We start from the raw sequence: 15,490 nt of genomic DNA on the forward strand, positions 1-15,490 counted from the left end.
TTATTTATTCATTTGCCTTGGCGGAGTTAATGGGGACGCAGGCTGAGATGGCGGAGAGCCAGTAGTGGATGGAGAGTGTTATATATTGCTTCCTGCAGGGTGACACTGGGGGCGGGCAGGGTGGGAGGGAGTGGGTGGGGAATGGGGGAGGGAGATGGGCGGCTGAGGTCTGCTCTAATTGAATACCTTGTGAACAAGATGGATGGTCCACTCCCCGCCCCCACCGCCGCCTCCACCCAGGGAGCAATTAGAACTTGAAGTAGCAGGAAGAAAGAGGAAGGAAAAGCCTGGGTGGGGATGAAGAAAGGGAATCATGGAGAGAAAGCGCTGATGATGTTCAGGTCTCAGAATAAGGCAGATACACGGAGCAGCAGAGATGGAGGTGGGGTGGGGTTGGGGGGCATCCCGGCAGCCCGCACACCCCAGCACCAGGTCCAGCCCAGGGCGGAGGCAGGCAGTGTGATTTAAGAAACGCCTTCCTCTCTCCCCTTGGATCTTGCATCCCCATGTTTGATGATGCATGAAATTCGTTACTTAGGTTTAGGATTTTGAGTCCCTCCATGGGAGGCAATAATTTAAGCTGTGGTCACTGTTTGACACCTCAGTGAGATGGTGAGGTGGGGAGGGGGGGAATTCACACCTGGAGAAAGCAAGGTAGGGGCTATGAGAGGAGGCTGAGAAGGAGTGAAATAGGGTTGAGGACCCAGAAAAAGATCACTCTGGTCTTCTCTATCACTCCTAGCTTAGTGCTCTGTGGCTGAATCTGGGGGGTTCAGGGTCCTGCCCCAGAAACACAGGAAGGGGTGCAGGAAGGATGCTTGAGGAAGGCAGAGCGTGGGTGGAGGTGGGGGACATGGTGGAGAGCATGGGAGGATTTGGGGAGCTAGGTAAACGGTAACGCAAGTTTGTGTGCCTGACTCACAGTGAGGCCAAACACACAAAACTTGACAGTTTGGAGCAGAGAGAGGTTTACCCAGTGTTGTTCAGTCACTAAGTCATGTCCAGCTCTTTGCGACCCCATGAACTTCTGCAAGCCAGACTTCCCTGTCCTTACCCAGTGACTCAATGGTAAAGAACCCACCTGCAGTACAGGAGATGAGGGTTCGATCTCTGGATTGCGAAGATCCCCTGGAGAAGAAAATGTCAACCTGGGAAATCCCGTGGACAGAGGAACTTGGTGAATTACAGTCCATGGAGTCTCAAAAGAGTTGGACACGACTGAGTGACCAAACAAGAACATCGCGCAAAGAGACAGGTGTTTCACGCCCTGAAAAGCATCAAAGTTCCCGAAAGTCTTTGGCAAAGCATTTTTTAAAAGCCAGGTGAGACAGTTGGGGTCCGCAGGGTCTGTGATCAGCTCCTGCACAGATCTCTCTGATGGGCTGATGGTGAGGGAGCAGGATGGTGTCACAGGGGCTAACATTATCAGTCCTTAGGCTCCAGAAGGCCTGGAGCTGTGTGCTCTAGGTCATCAAGTAGTTAATATGATCCATTTGGTGGGGGGTTTTCACATCTGCGAAACAACTCAGGAAATTTGCATCAAACACTTCAGAGAGGAGTTAAAACAGAGGTTGTGGGGAAAGTTCTCTCCCAAGAAGCCTTCATAGGGTCTTGCCTGGTTACAAGGAGACTCGTTTAGGGACAAGTTAATGCCAAGAGTGGAGGTTTTTAGGGAGAAGTTGATTTAGCAGATGGGTGAGAAGTAGTCAAAAGAGGAAAGATTTTCAACATATACCACGGAGTTTGGGCTTGATTCTACAGACCACTGGAAACAACCACCAGTGCTTTCTGAGCAGGGGAAGGAGAAGTGGCTGAAGGGGAGGGTGAAGAAAACTAGCCCAGGGGCCTGAGCTCACTTGCTGCTCCTGGAAGATTCCTTGGAGGAGGGCATCGCAACCCACTCCAGTATTCGCGCCTGGAGAATCCCATGGACAGAGGAGCCTGGAGGGCTACAGTCCAGAGGGTTGCAAAGAGTCGGACACGACGGAAGCGACTGAGCATGCGTGCACATACACCCCCGAGGGGAGGTCTTACCATCTGCTTTCTGCTGCTAAGTACCTTGTGACTTCAGAGGCTGTATACCTGCCCAAGACAAGCTGCAAAGCAGGAGGGGTGAGATTCGAATTCGGGTCTGTCTGAAACCCAAATCTGTGCCTTTCTATGACAACACATTGATGAGTTTTCGTGAGACTTAAATTCTCCAACATGCTAGGTTTTCTAAGTGAGCATCTTGAAAGTAAAAGTGAAAGTGTCAGTCTCAGTGGTGTCAACTCTGCAACTCCAGGGACTGTATCCCTCCAGGCTCCTCTGTCCATGGAATTCTCCAAGCAAAAATACTGCAGTAGGTTGCCGTTTTCTTCTCCAGGGGATCTTCCTGACCCATGAATCAAACCCGGGTTTCCCACATTGAAGGCAGATTCTTTACAATCTGAGCCACCAGGGAACCTAAGGGCCATCATATGTATGACCACAGAGTCAATAGATTCTCTTATGGCTCTGGAGGTTAGAAGTACACTTTCTCTCTGCAGGAAGTGGAGAATCTTCCTTGCATCTCCTGGCTTCCTGTAGCTCCAGAAATTCCATGGCTCATGCAGCATCCCTGGGATCTCTGCCTCCATCTTCACAAGGATGTAACCTCTGAGGGAGAGAGGATCTGCTGGCCAAGACCTCGATTTCAGACTTCTGGGTCCAGGCTGTGAGTGTACACATTTCTGTTGTTTAAAATTTCTGAGATTGTGGTGACTTCTTGCAGCAGCTATAGGAAACTAACACAGGGTGTTCAAGCAGGGCATTGTGCCCCACTAGTAAGGGTGTCTCCAAAGGAATCTGAGAATCAGAAAAGGAGGTCATGGACTTCTCTGGCAGTCCAGTGGTTAAGACTCCAGGTTTCCAATGCAGGGGGCAAGGGTTCGATCCCTAATTTGGAAACTAATATCCCACATGTCACATGGGCAAAAAAAAATAAAAATACATAAGCGGGTCATTTGGCTGTGTTCAGGGTTCTTTCTAATCCTCGGGTTTTATAACTCAGAGGGTTTTTACTCAACTGCAATATGTGCTTATAATTTAATGTTCTGCTTTTATATTTAATATAATTTTATAGGCTACATATACAGTTTCACTTATTTGTCTGTAATGACTACTTAATATGCCATCAAAAGAAAGTATCACCATTTCCTAACATTTCATATGGATGATGATTTAAATATTTTAAAATATATTTAAATATTAAAAATGATTTAAATATTTTTTACTATTATAAATAATGCCACTGCAGACCTCCCTAGTCAGGCAACTATTTTTCACTTGATGTCCTTTGACAGTGTTGCGGCCAAAACCTTGGCTTTCTCTGCCCACTGAAGCTGAATAAAAAAACACAGAGACAGAGTTTGGAGGAAACAGAAAGGTGGCTTTAATCCTCAGCTACCGGAGGGGAGAAACACAGTAGGCTAATGCCTCCAGAACTGTGACCCCTCCCATGCGGAGTCTAAGGGCTTCTGCAAGATGAAGGCTCAATCAGGGGTCGGCGATGAGGAACAAAGGTTTCGGGATCTTGTATTCCTCTTCCTCTTACATTGTTTCAAAAACAGTCTAGGCTGGCATCAGGTAGCCGGGTAAACTGGCTCTGGAAGTCTGGTAGCCCATAGTTGGGTCCGTTTCTTCCATGTATTGTATTGTGGCCTTCTTTCTATAATGCAAAAAAAAGAAAAAAGTTACAAGGGCTGGTGTGCAAAGAGAGTGCAGTAAAGGTGAACACCAGACACAGGATGTGATGAACATAGAGTCAAAGGATTATAGGTGCAGAATGTAGCTCCTGCAGTGTTAGGGGCAGAAACACAAACTTAGTTACAGGCTACAAGATGTTTTACCTGGTGGCTCAGATAGTAAAGAATCTGCCAGAAGTGCGGGAGATCTGGGTTCCATGGATCCCTGAGTTGGAAAGATCCCCTGGAGGAGGGAATGGTAACCTACTCCAGTACTCTTGCCCAGAGAATCCCATGGACAGAGGAGCCCGGCAGGCTATGGTCCGTGGGGTTGCAAACAGTCGAACATGACTGACCAACTAACACTTTCATCGATTGTTGTTCAGTTGTTCAGTCATGTCCGACTCTTTGCCTTCCTATGGACTGCAGCATGCCAGGTTTCCATAAAAGCTAGGAGTGATCAGCCTTTCTTACTGTCATCTTCTTTGTTCTCAGGAAAGAAAAATAAAATCCCTCATTCCTCTTTTTTCCTTTTCACTGCGGTAACAGTAATTCTCAACCTGGGGTGAGACATTCGGCAAGGTCTGAAGACTTTAACAATCAGTTGTTGGGAGGTGTGTTACTATCAGCTAGAGGCTAGGGATACTGCTAAACGTCCTACTTACGGGGTATCTTTCCACAGCTAATGCTTTCTGGTCCAAAATGTCAATAGTGATGTGACTGGAAAAACATGCCTTAGGATAAAATCTTGGGATGGAATCAACATGTCCTTGGGTTTGGCTTTAAAAAAAAAAAAATTTATTTTTTTCATTTTTGGCTATGTGGGTTGTCATTGCTCTGCTCAGTCTTTCTCTAGTTGAGGTGAACAGGGACTAATCTCCAGTTGCTGTATGCGGGCTTCTCATTGCGGTGGCTTCTCTCTAGGCACTTGGGCTTCAGTAGTTGTGGTTCCCAGGGCCTAGAGCACAGGCTCAGTAGTCCTGGCCCACAGGCTGTTGCCCCGCAGCGTGTGGGTTCTTCCCGTATCAGGGATGGAACCTGTGTCTCCTGCAGTGGCAGGCGGATTCTTTACCACTGAGCCACCAGGGAAGCCCTGGGTTTGACGCTCAACGTGTGCTGGAGGAGTGTAAGCATCTGCCTGGTAGTGACGTGCCTGGCCAGTGCAGAGCCGGGTCCACAGCTAGGACAGACTGTCATCATCATAGTCCAGCTGTCTCTCCTTCATAGTCTGAAGCCAGAAAAACATCCAACAGGGTGTTTTCAGGACTGAAACTGACAAAAGATAAATATGCCTGGGCCTTCAGTGCTCAGGCTTTTGAGGACTTTGCGGAAATGAAGTTTACCCCTCTCTGGACAGACTCTCAGTTCCCACTGTGTTAGGAAGACTTCCCTAAACACTCTAGTCCACACTGCCTGTCTCATCATGAATGACCCTCACTGCCTACACTGCTCGAGAAGTCAGTTTAAATATTCTGGCACATGGTAGGCCCTTAGGAGATGCTTGGAAAATGTCTGAATGATGATCAGTTTAATGTGTGTGTGTGTTAGTCACTCAGTCGTGTCTGACTCTTTGTGACCCCATGGGCTGTAGCCCACCAGGCCCCAGGTTCCTCTGTCTGTGAGCTTCTACAGGCAAGAATACTGGAGTGGGTTGCCATTCCTTTCTCCAGGGGATCTTTCCGACCCAGAGATCGAACCTGGGTTTCCTGTTTTGCAGGCAGATTCTTTACCATCTGAGCCACAGGGAAGCCCGATCAGCTTAACAGCTTTCTGTAGACTACCCTGAGTATGAACAGAGTCTGATCTGTAATAGGGACCATGGGAAAATACACACCCATTGAAACTTGGAATGGCCCACGCAGAACTTCCAGCCTCTGGTCCCCATCAGATGGTGGAGGAACCCATTCTATCCATGCTCTCTGAGCACTGACCAGAGGTGGGCCTCTTCCATGTCACCTGGAAGCTCATTAACAATGCAGGAGGCTACTTCACAGGCTTGTAATCCACCATCTAAAGCCCAGAGCTGTGTATCTATGTGGATGGATGAAGAGGGTCTCCCCTCCACCTACCACGATCACAAATGGAGCTGGAGCATTCAAGAGAAGTGATCTGGGCAAGACACTCTTCCTTGTCACTGAATATGATGAAGTCACATAGTAAAACACAGGTTCGGGAAGGGGCTCCTCCAAAGAAGGTGAAGACTGGTATCTTGCTAGCAACATGAAACGAACACAGATTTCTCACGAAGAGCCGATGAGAGTCTTGCAAACAACATTAATCTTCATGGGATGACACACTACTTTCAGATCCTTTCTAGGGAAGAATCGTCAGAGTGCAGAGAACTGCCTTTTGCCCTCATTTTTCTCCCTCTGCCCTCAAGCGTTGTCCAGAACTTCCTCCCCTCCCCACCCCCATCCTCTGATCATCTAACAGGTATAAACTGCACCCTCTTCATGGATTATTGGGTGGCAAGAAGTATTTGCCCGCAGACTGTTGAACCAACTGGAAAAAACATAAATAAAATAGTCCTTAAGTGGCATCACTCTCTGTGAGAAAATAAACTAGGGTCTTCCGTGCAGATTATATTCAGATAAGAAAACTAAGACCCAAAAGTTCTACTAATAGCATCATGGTAAAATAGAATTTTGGATCCAGAACAGTAAGTGTGTGCTCCTCCCTATACAGGACTGTCTCTGTGCTCCTGGGAGGAGAGAGGAGATCCACCTGTATGGTCTCTGGGGGTTGGCAGTGGGTGCCAAGCAAGGGGTGTGTGTACTCAGTCTCTCAATTCTGGCCGACTCTTTGTGACTCCATGGGCTCTAGCCCACCAGGCTTCATCCATGGGATTCTCAAGCAAGAATACTGGAGTGGGATGCCATTTCCTACTCCAGGATCTTCTGACCCAGGGATTGTACCCACGTCTCTTGCATCTCCTGCATTGGCAGGCGGATTCTTTACCACTGTGCCACCTAGGAAGCCCGCTGGTCCATGAAGCCAAAGAAGAGGATGTGACCTCCCACTCTGTACGATACAGTTCCTGCATCCTAGCTTGTGATTCATTGCTCTTAACTTCTCCCTTCCCTGTTTCAGTGAAACTAAGAGGAGGTTTGCTCTCCAGTAAGCATCCGGAAGTCTTTCAAAGACATCGATCATTTCAGAGCAGACAAGTGCCTCCCTGAAGGACAGTTGGGTTGCAATGGAGCAGTGATTTTGGAGGCAAGATCAGATGTTCAGTCTTGGAAATAGTGACTTCGTCAGCCCACTGGGCTATGGAAGCGGGGATGTATTTTTTTTTTTTTTGAAGTCGCTCAGTCGTGTCAGACCCTTTGCGACCCCGTGGACTGTAGCCCATCAGGCTCCTCCATCCGTAGGATTCTCCAGGCAAGAATACTGGAGTGGGTTGCCATTTCCTTTTCCAGGGGATCTTTCCGACCCAGGGATTTAACACAGCTCTCCCTCATTGCAGGCAGACCCTTTAACCTATGAGCCACCAGGGAAGCCCATGGAAGCGGGGATGTATAGCAGCTCTTTTTTCTGTAATTGCAAGGTTGAAGTTTCAGAACCAAGAGTCTTCAGAAGAGATTCTAATTAGAGCAATCAACCTGGCTAGTTTGTCAAAAACAAGTCTAGGGAAAGAAGAGGAGAAGAATGGAATAGAAAAGAAAGGAATGGGGAGGTCAGATCTTTAGATAAGCTATGGTTTAAAGGCAAAAAAAAAAAAGGAAGTTAAAGAGAAGAGAAATTGGAGAAGATAAGAGTGAGGAGAAGGAGGAGGAGGGATCAAAAGGGGGTAATTTGAGAAGCTTGAGGACAAAGAGCACTACAGTTCATTGGAAGTTGAATCAGACATGATATGATTAGGTTTGCTGGCTAAAATGGAAAGCCAGAATAACAATGGTTTAACATTTTAGAGATGTTTTCCTTTCATAGAGAAGAAATCTGAGATAAACAATCCACTGATGTGGCTGCTCCGTGTTTTCATCAAGACTCTGGCTCACTCTGTGCTTCTGTTCCATAAGTGAAAGTGAAAGTCGCTCAGTCATGTCCAACTCTTTTGCACCCCCGTGGACTATAGAGTTCATGGAATTCTCCAGGCCACAATACTGGAGTGGGTAGCCTTTCCCTTCTCCAGGGGATCTTCCCAACCTAGGGATTGAATCCAGGTCTCCCGCATTGCAGGCAGATTTTTTTTACCAGCTGAGCTATCAGGGAAGCCCTGTTCCATAATGTTTATATTATCTGTTCCATAGATGTTTGTACTACATGGCTTCCCTGTTAAAGTTCGCCTCATGGTCCAAGATGACTGCTGGAGCACCAGCTGTCACGTCCACATTGCATTAAAGAAAGAAAGAGGGAAGGGCAAGAATGCTTGTGTCATCTTTTAGATGACACTGCTTTTAGACATTGGAGTGCTTTTAAATATACTCCTACAAGTCCATTCAGACAACTTCTGCTTCCATATTATTAGCTGCATTTAGCAGCAGTGAACCTGGGAAAGATAGCATTTGCATTGCTGCCTGGAATAAAATCAGAGTCTGTTTGTAAGTAAAAGAGGAAATGGATACTGAATAAGCAATCCGGAGTGTCTACCATAGAAGCCAAATGTAGACAGTCTTTCATATAGTCCAGAAGAGTCAATAGCATTGGATTTAAAAGTGTGATCACCAAACCAGTAGCTTCAACATCACTTGTGAACTTGTTGGAAATGCAAGCTCTTGGGCTCTGCCTTCAACCTCCCAAATCAGAAACTCTGGGGATAGTTTTGTTGTTGTTCAGTCACTCAATTGTGTCCGGCTCTTTGTGACCCATGGACTGCAGCACGCCAGACTCCCCTTCACTATCCTTCACTATTTCCCAGAGTTTGCCCACATTCATGTCCACTGAATAGGTGATGCTATCTAAATATCTCATCCTCTGCCACCCTCTTCTTTTGCCTTCAATCTTTCCCATTATCAAGGTCTTTTTCAATGAGTTGGCTCTTCCCATCAGGTGGCCAAAGTATTGGAGCTTTAGCTTCAGCATCAGTGCTTCATAATTAATCAACAAGCAGTTGGCCTGGCTTCTTAATAATCCCTCCAGGTGATTCTGATGCTCCTTAATTTGAAATCCATTAATCTATAGGTTTAAATGCTGCCATTTATGCCACATTGTTTGCTTCAATAATCATTGTTTGAGCAATTATCATGTGTCAGGCACAGTGTTGGGTTCCTTTCAGTTCAGTTCAGTTCAGTTCAGTTGCTCAGTCGTGTCCGACTCTTTGCAACCCCATGAATCGCAGCACGCCAGGCCTCCCTGCCCATCACCAACTCCCGGAGTTCACTCAAACTCATGTCCATCGAGTCGGTGATGCCATCCAGCCATCTCATCCTCTGTTGTCCCCTTCTTCTCCTGCCCCCAATCCCTCCCAGCATCAGAGTCTTTTCCAGTGAGTCAACTCTTCGCATCAGGTGGCCAAAGTATTGGAGTTTCAGCTTTAGCATCAGTCCTTCCAAAGAATACCCAGGACTGATCTCCTCTTAGAATGGACTGGTTGGATCTCCTTGCAGTCCAAGGGACTCTCAAGAGTCTTCTCCAACACCACAGTTCAAAAGCATCAATTCTTCGGAGCTCAGCTTTCTTCACAGTCCAACTCTCACATCCATACATGAACACTGGAAAAACCATACCCTTGACTAGACGGACCTTTGTTGGCAAAGTAACGTCTCTGCTTTTGAATATGCTATCTAGGTTGGTCATAACTTTCCTTCCAAGGAGTAAGCGTCTTTTAATTTCATGGCTGCAATCACCATCTACAGTGATTTTGGAGCCTCAGAAAATAAAGTCTGACACTGTTTCCACTGTTTCCCCATCTATTTCCCATGAAGTGATGGGACCAGATGCCATGATCGTTTTCTGAATGTTGAGCTTTAAGCCAAATTTTTCACTCTCCACTTTCACTTTCATCAAGAGGCTTTTGAGTTCCTCTTCACTTTCTGCCATAAGGGTGGTGTCATCTGCATATCTGAGGTTATTGATATTTCTCCTGGCAATCTTGATTCCAGCTTGTGCTTCTTCCAGTCCAGCGTTTCTCATGATGTACTCTGCATAGAAGTTAAAGAAGCAGGGTGACAATATACAGCCTTGATGTATTCCTTTCCCAATTTGGAACCAGTCTGTTGTTCCATGTCCAGTTCTAACTGTTGCTTCCTGACCTGCATATAGGTTTCTCAAGAGGCAGGTCAGGTGGTCTGGTATTCCCATCTCTTTCAGAATTTTCCACAGTTTATTGTGATCTACACAGTCAAAGGCTTTGGCATAGTCGGTAAAGCAGAAATAGATGTTTTTCTGGAACTCTCTTGTTTTTTTCGATGATCCAGCAGATGTTGGCGATTTGATCTCTGGTTCCTCTGCCTTTTCTAAAACCAGCTTGAACATCTGGAAGTTGTCCTTTAGTTAGATTATATTATTTAACAGACCATGAGAGAAAATAATAAAACTTAAAATTACACTAAAATAATTAAAAGTTTATTTGATGAGTGAAAAAGGCCTTACTATAACCCTAAAGATATTCTTCTGAATATTGCTTCTTATTTCACAGGACTAAGCAAAAACCTGGCTGTGACCATTCTGTGTATCTGAAATTTTAGATAGAATATTGACAAAATGAACCTACTTGAATATCTGGTCATGTGTACAGTGTCAGATGGTTCCCAACAGAAAACATAATTATTTGCTACTAAATTAAGGAAGAGGGGAGCTCCTTGTTGGTCTAATAATGGTTAAGACTCTGTGCTTCTACTGCAGGGACGTGGGTACAGTCCCTGGTCAAGGAACTAAGATCCCACATGCTCTACAGCAAGGCCAATGATAATAATAAGTAAATAAATGGAGGAAGGGAAAAGGCATATTGCAAACCCAAAACTCCCCAGTAGTCTCATCAGCGTAAGATGATATGACCATGGGCACTTACCTCTCCCTGTAGCTTCAGTGAGCTGTGAACAGATGGACACAGACTGGTTACAGGTTTTCTCAGTTCCCATTCCATTACAGAGAGAAAAATAAATAAGCAAATGATCTCAAAGATGGTTAGAAACTCAGGTAAGAAAGACCACAGTTCCAGATAATCTTCCTATCAAATAACCAGAAGAGTTACTGAAGTTTATTCTCATTCATTCATTCATTTATTTAAGGAGTTTCTAAGTTTCTACTACATCAAGCATGGCACCGAGGATGGGGTCAAGGCCAAGGAGACCAGTATCCACTCTCCAAGAGCGCACGTGTGCTCTGTAGAGGGGGAAGACGGGTCAGAGAAACACACACCATCGAGAGCTGCAAGGGTGACGTGGATGCAAGCTTCCTTGGGGGCACAAAGGCCAATTCTTCCTGGCGAGATAGGATCCAGGATTCACTCTGTCAATTGACTTCTGTCCTAGGTATGAAGTCTTTCAAGGGTAGGCATGAATTTATCTCTGTATTACAGAAAATCTTCCTCTTTTCTATTGTCAATCAATAATCCCTGTAAAGGCCTCCCAAGTGGCTCAGTCCATGAAGAATCCGCCTGCCAATGAAGGAGACGTGGGTTTGATCCCTGGATGGGAAGATCCCCTGGAGGAGGGCATGGCAACCCACTCCAGTATTCTTGCCTGGAGAATCCCATAGACATAGGAGCCTGGTGGGCTACAGTCCATGGGGTGGCAAAGAGTCAGACACGACTGGAGCGACTGAGCATGCGCAGAAGCCTGTGCCTCAGTTGCTGACCGTCCTGCTGCAGCCAATGAATGCACAGATAGCAGTGTCTTGAGTATTCAGAATATTGAATATTTGCTCAATATTCAGTATATTCCATTTCGTGCTTACTCTAGATTTGCACCAAGCGTTAACCCTGAATCATAACTATTGTTTTGGTCCTCTCTCTGTGTGTAAAACAACTGGAGATCATTAAAAAAGTCTAAAACCCCAATCCCATCAAGAGGCTGAAACACACCATTGTTATTAAACCCAGTTACCCCATAAAATTTTTCTTTGACTTAGAAAGGAAATATTTGTTCCTATGCCTGTTGCTGGCTGTTATCAAGCAACTCCCTATGGTCTTTGGTCAAATGCATTTTCTGCCCCTATATTTTGACATTTTCTTCCCTGAGGCCATCCTGAACGCCTCCAAGACACTGTTCATACACGTTCAAAATGTGGTGAGATGGTCCCATGTCACTGAGGGCCTGTGCAGACCATTCCCAGGGGTGGCAATTTCCACTGCTTCTTCTATTCCCATTGTAGAAATATCTATCCAGGGAGTTGTACTTCAGTCTAGCTAACCAGCCTATGAGGGGATGAAAAAGAGAAGACCTATAGAATGACAGTGTCGTGTTGTGAGCAGGACAGTAAAGAGCCCAGTGTGCTGGAACACAGTGAGAGGTGGATGGAAAGCCAGAAATAGTTCAAAGATTTGGTATCTTAGGCCAAAGAGTCTGGACTTCCTCTGTCCTAACCACCCACACGACCTTGAACCAATGTTGTCCATCTCTCAACCTCAGTTTCCTCTGTAAAAGGAGAGGTTAGATTAGAAGCCTCGTCTCATAAAGACAGAGAGGAGGCATCTAAACCATTCAGTGGGGTGTTGGAAGGGTTTTTAGGGAAGATTTGTCTGAACTGGTAGAAAAGATGGCCCAGAGGAAGTGTGAGATGCAGGGAATCCCCGAGAAGTTATTTCAGGATGCCAGGGTGCTTCCGTTTGGTACCGATCCCTGGGCCTGTAGCAAGAGATGTTGTCTCTCCATCCTTCTCTCTCTGTCCCCTCCCTCCGCTACTAGGAATTTCAAGTCAACGGTAAGGCTGGCTCACCGGTGGAGTTTTCCCTTGGTCCCCCCCCCCCCCAACAGTTTTAGCATAACTTCACCTGGACAGCTGCAGGACAGGCTCTCAGAGGTAGTAGAGTCAGTCTGCTATCTTCCCCTCTTGTTCAGCAACAGCCAGTTAGAGCACTGGGCAGAAGCAGGTCACTGCCATCAGCAAGAAGAATGGGCCATAGTTCACCCCTAGACTCATTTCTCAAGCACACAGGCAGCTTCAAGAGATAAGGAGGGGAGAGGGGACAGTTCTGCCCTCTCTGGGCCTCTTGGCTCCTCTCCTGCACGAGGGCCTGCAGCCTCCCCTGAGTTTGCCACCTCTATCCACTGATGGTGGTGGTTTAGTCACTCAGTCGTGTCCAACTCTTTGTGACCTCATGGACTGTCACCCGCCAGGCTCCTTTGTCCTTGGAATTCTCCTGGCACGGATGTTGGAATGGGTTGCCATTTCCTTCTCCAGGGAATCTTACTGAGCCAGGGGGAACCCACATCTTCCGTGGCGCCCGCATTGGCAGGCAGATTCGTTACCACTAGCGCCACCTGAGAAGCTATAGAGGTGATGCGACAATGAGGGGCAGAGAGTGGATCTGGAGGGACAAAGAGAGGCTCCATAGCACACCAGGCAACTCATGTTTACTTCCATCATTGCACATATACAGGTAGCAGTTTGCACTGAGAAATGGCATCCTCAAGCTGCCAGGGTTTTTTTTTTAATTAATTAATCAACTTTTGGCTGTGCTGCGTCTTCGTTGCTGTGTGCAGGCTTTCTCTAGTTGTGGTGAGCAGGGGCTTCTCTTGTTGCGGAGCACAGGCTCTAGAGTGCAGGCTCAGTAGTTGTGGCAGATGGGCTTAATTGCATGTGAAATCTTCCCAGACCAGGGATCGAACCTGTGTACCCTGCACTGGCAGGCGGATTCTTATCCACTGCGTCACCAGGGAAGTCCACCTACCAGTATTTAGTGTCTGCTCCTCTAGGCTAGAAGTTAATAATCTTCCCTGATGGAATTCAGGGGATCAGTGAACTTGAGTTGGTAAAAAATGACTTTCTTTGCTTTCACTAAACTCTAATTGAAATTTAGCATTTCCTTCAATTATGAAATAGGCAAAAAGCCAAGGTAGAATTAGCAGTAACTGACATTGCCATCCATAAGATATTTTTATGTATATTACACATTTTGCAGATATCTGGAAAGATGCTTTACATTCTTCACTACTTCAAAATTGTAGTAATTTTTAGACCTGGCTGTAGATCATGTTATTTAATGTGTTATTTAAAAAAAAAAAAGCACATCTATTATTGTATCACACATTTGGTTTTTTAAAATTATTTTGACAACTGTATCTCAATAAAACCCATGTGTTGTATGCACTTAGAAATGTTAAATCCCATGTAATATATGCATTTAAAGTTTTTTTCTGAGTTCAGAGGTTCATCAAACTCCCAGAGGGGTCTATGTCACAAATAAGTTTTAGGAATCTCCAGTCTTAATCATCAATGGGGCTGTGTTTGGAGACATGGCATCTAGGAGGTAATTAAGGTTAAATGAAGTTGTAAGAGGCTTCACAGGTGGCACTAGTGGTAAAGAACCTGCCTGCCAACAGGAGGCACAGGTTAAGTCCCAGAGTCAGGAAGATCCCCTGGGGGAGGGCGTGGCAATCCACTCCAGTATTCTTGCCTGGAGAATCCCCATGGACAAAGGAACCTGAGAGTCGGACACGACTTTTCGACTAGACAGCGACAACTCCCTAGGCTATAACAGAACTCCTGGGACGGGGTCCAGGGAAGTCCTGGAAGACTGCAATTCTGTTAAGAAAAACTCCTTAACACATCTCTGGTTATAGGTCAGATCCTATTCGGGAATGGAAAAACGATGTCCGTGAGCTGAACTGTTTAGCATGGATTGTCCTGAGGCACAGACATGATCATACCATTGAAGTGTTGCTTCTCTGGGGATTTAGGGTCCCGGGCTGGGGAGTGAGGGCAGAAAAGGGGTGACCAAGGTGGGAAGTCACAGCCTAGGACTGGAGGGGACGGTGGATACACTTGAGCGGGTGTGCTCACCGCTATCGACGTCATGCTGTCCATTTGTGCTCCGCCCTCTGGACATGTCTGGTAACCCCCCAAGTCAGATCTCACTTGGGACATGAAGAGCAAAGTGGGGAGGAAGGAGTAGCAAGCTGAGAAGCAGCACTGAGCCCCCAGTGGGCAGAGAGAGCCCAGACAGGTGGCAAGCTGGTTGCCTGATCCCTGGGGCCTTCCAAAAACCCTCAGGAAGAGACCTGACAAAGCCTGGATTCCCACAGACACGTAGCCTGGGGCTGGGCTGTGTTACCATCCTAGTGAACGCATGCTCAGTCCTGTGAGCCCATGGACTGTAACTCTCCAGGCTTCTCTGGCCATGGGATTCTCCAGGCAAGAATACTGGAGTGGGTTGTCATTTCCTTCTCCAGGGGATCTTCCCAACCCAAGGATCGAACCTGCATCTCTTGCATTGACAGGAGGATAGTTTAATTGAACCTGCTTCTCTTGGATTGACAGGTAGATTGTGTACCTCTGTGCCACCTGGGAAGCCTGTTACCATCCTACCTTAACTATAAAAAGCCGAATGATTGCAAGAGGACCACAGCTCTGTGCACCACTAGGAAAGAAAAGTGCTGCCGATTACAGTGGTGAGACATCAACTGCATGGTGGATTCTGATTGCAGACATCTTAAACGTGTGAATAAATGTGTCACTCAGAGTTGATGAAATACGGTACTTCAATATTGAACTGAAGAGTGACTCTCCCCTCCAAGGCTGGTGGGTCCAGGGACCTGGGTGTTTTCTGTCATAGCCGTTGATAGCCTTGACCATCTCCCCCATCCTGTGAGCCCACCAAGAACCAGTGCTGTGTCCCAGCCATTTCTGTGTCCGCAGCATCAAGCACCATGTCTTTCTCCTGTAGATGCTCCTAAAGTGTTTGT

General features: G+C 46.4%; 1 long non-coding RNA gene across 1 annotated transcript; it reads left to right on the top strand.

Annotated features, from left to right (window-relative positions):
* The first annotated feature begins 1,542 nt into the window (after positions 1–1,542).
* Positions 1,543–15,277, top strand: LOC147372924 (uncharacterized). Its single transcript, XR_015164918.1, has 3 exons — positions 1,543–2,112; positions 2,529–2,695; positions 15,066–15,277. It is a non-coding gene; the product is annotated as an uncharacterized LOC147372924 (long non-coding RNA).
* The last annotated feature ends 213 nt before the right edge of the window (positions 15,278–15,490 follow it).

The sequence above is a fragment of the Bos grunniens genome, chromosome 5 (genome assembly GCF_055505025.1).
Source record: "Bos grunniens cultivar Pamir isolate PY7600 chromosome 5, Bosgru_T2T1.0, whole genome shotgun sequence".
Classification (NCBI taxonomy): Eukaryota; Metazoa; Chordata; class Mammalia; order Artiodactyla; family Bovidae; genus Bos; species Bos grunniens.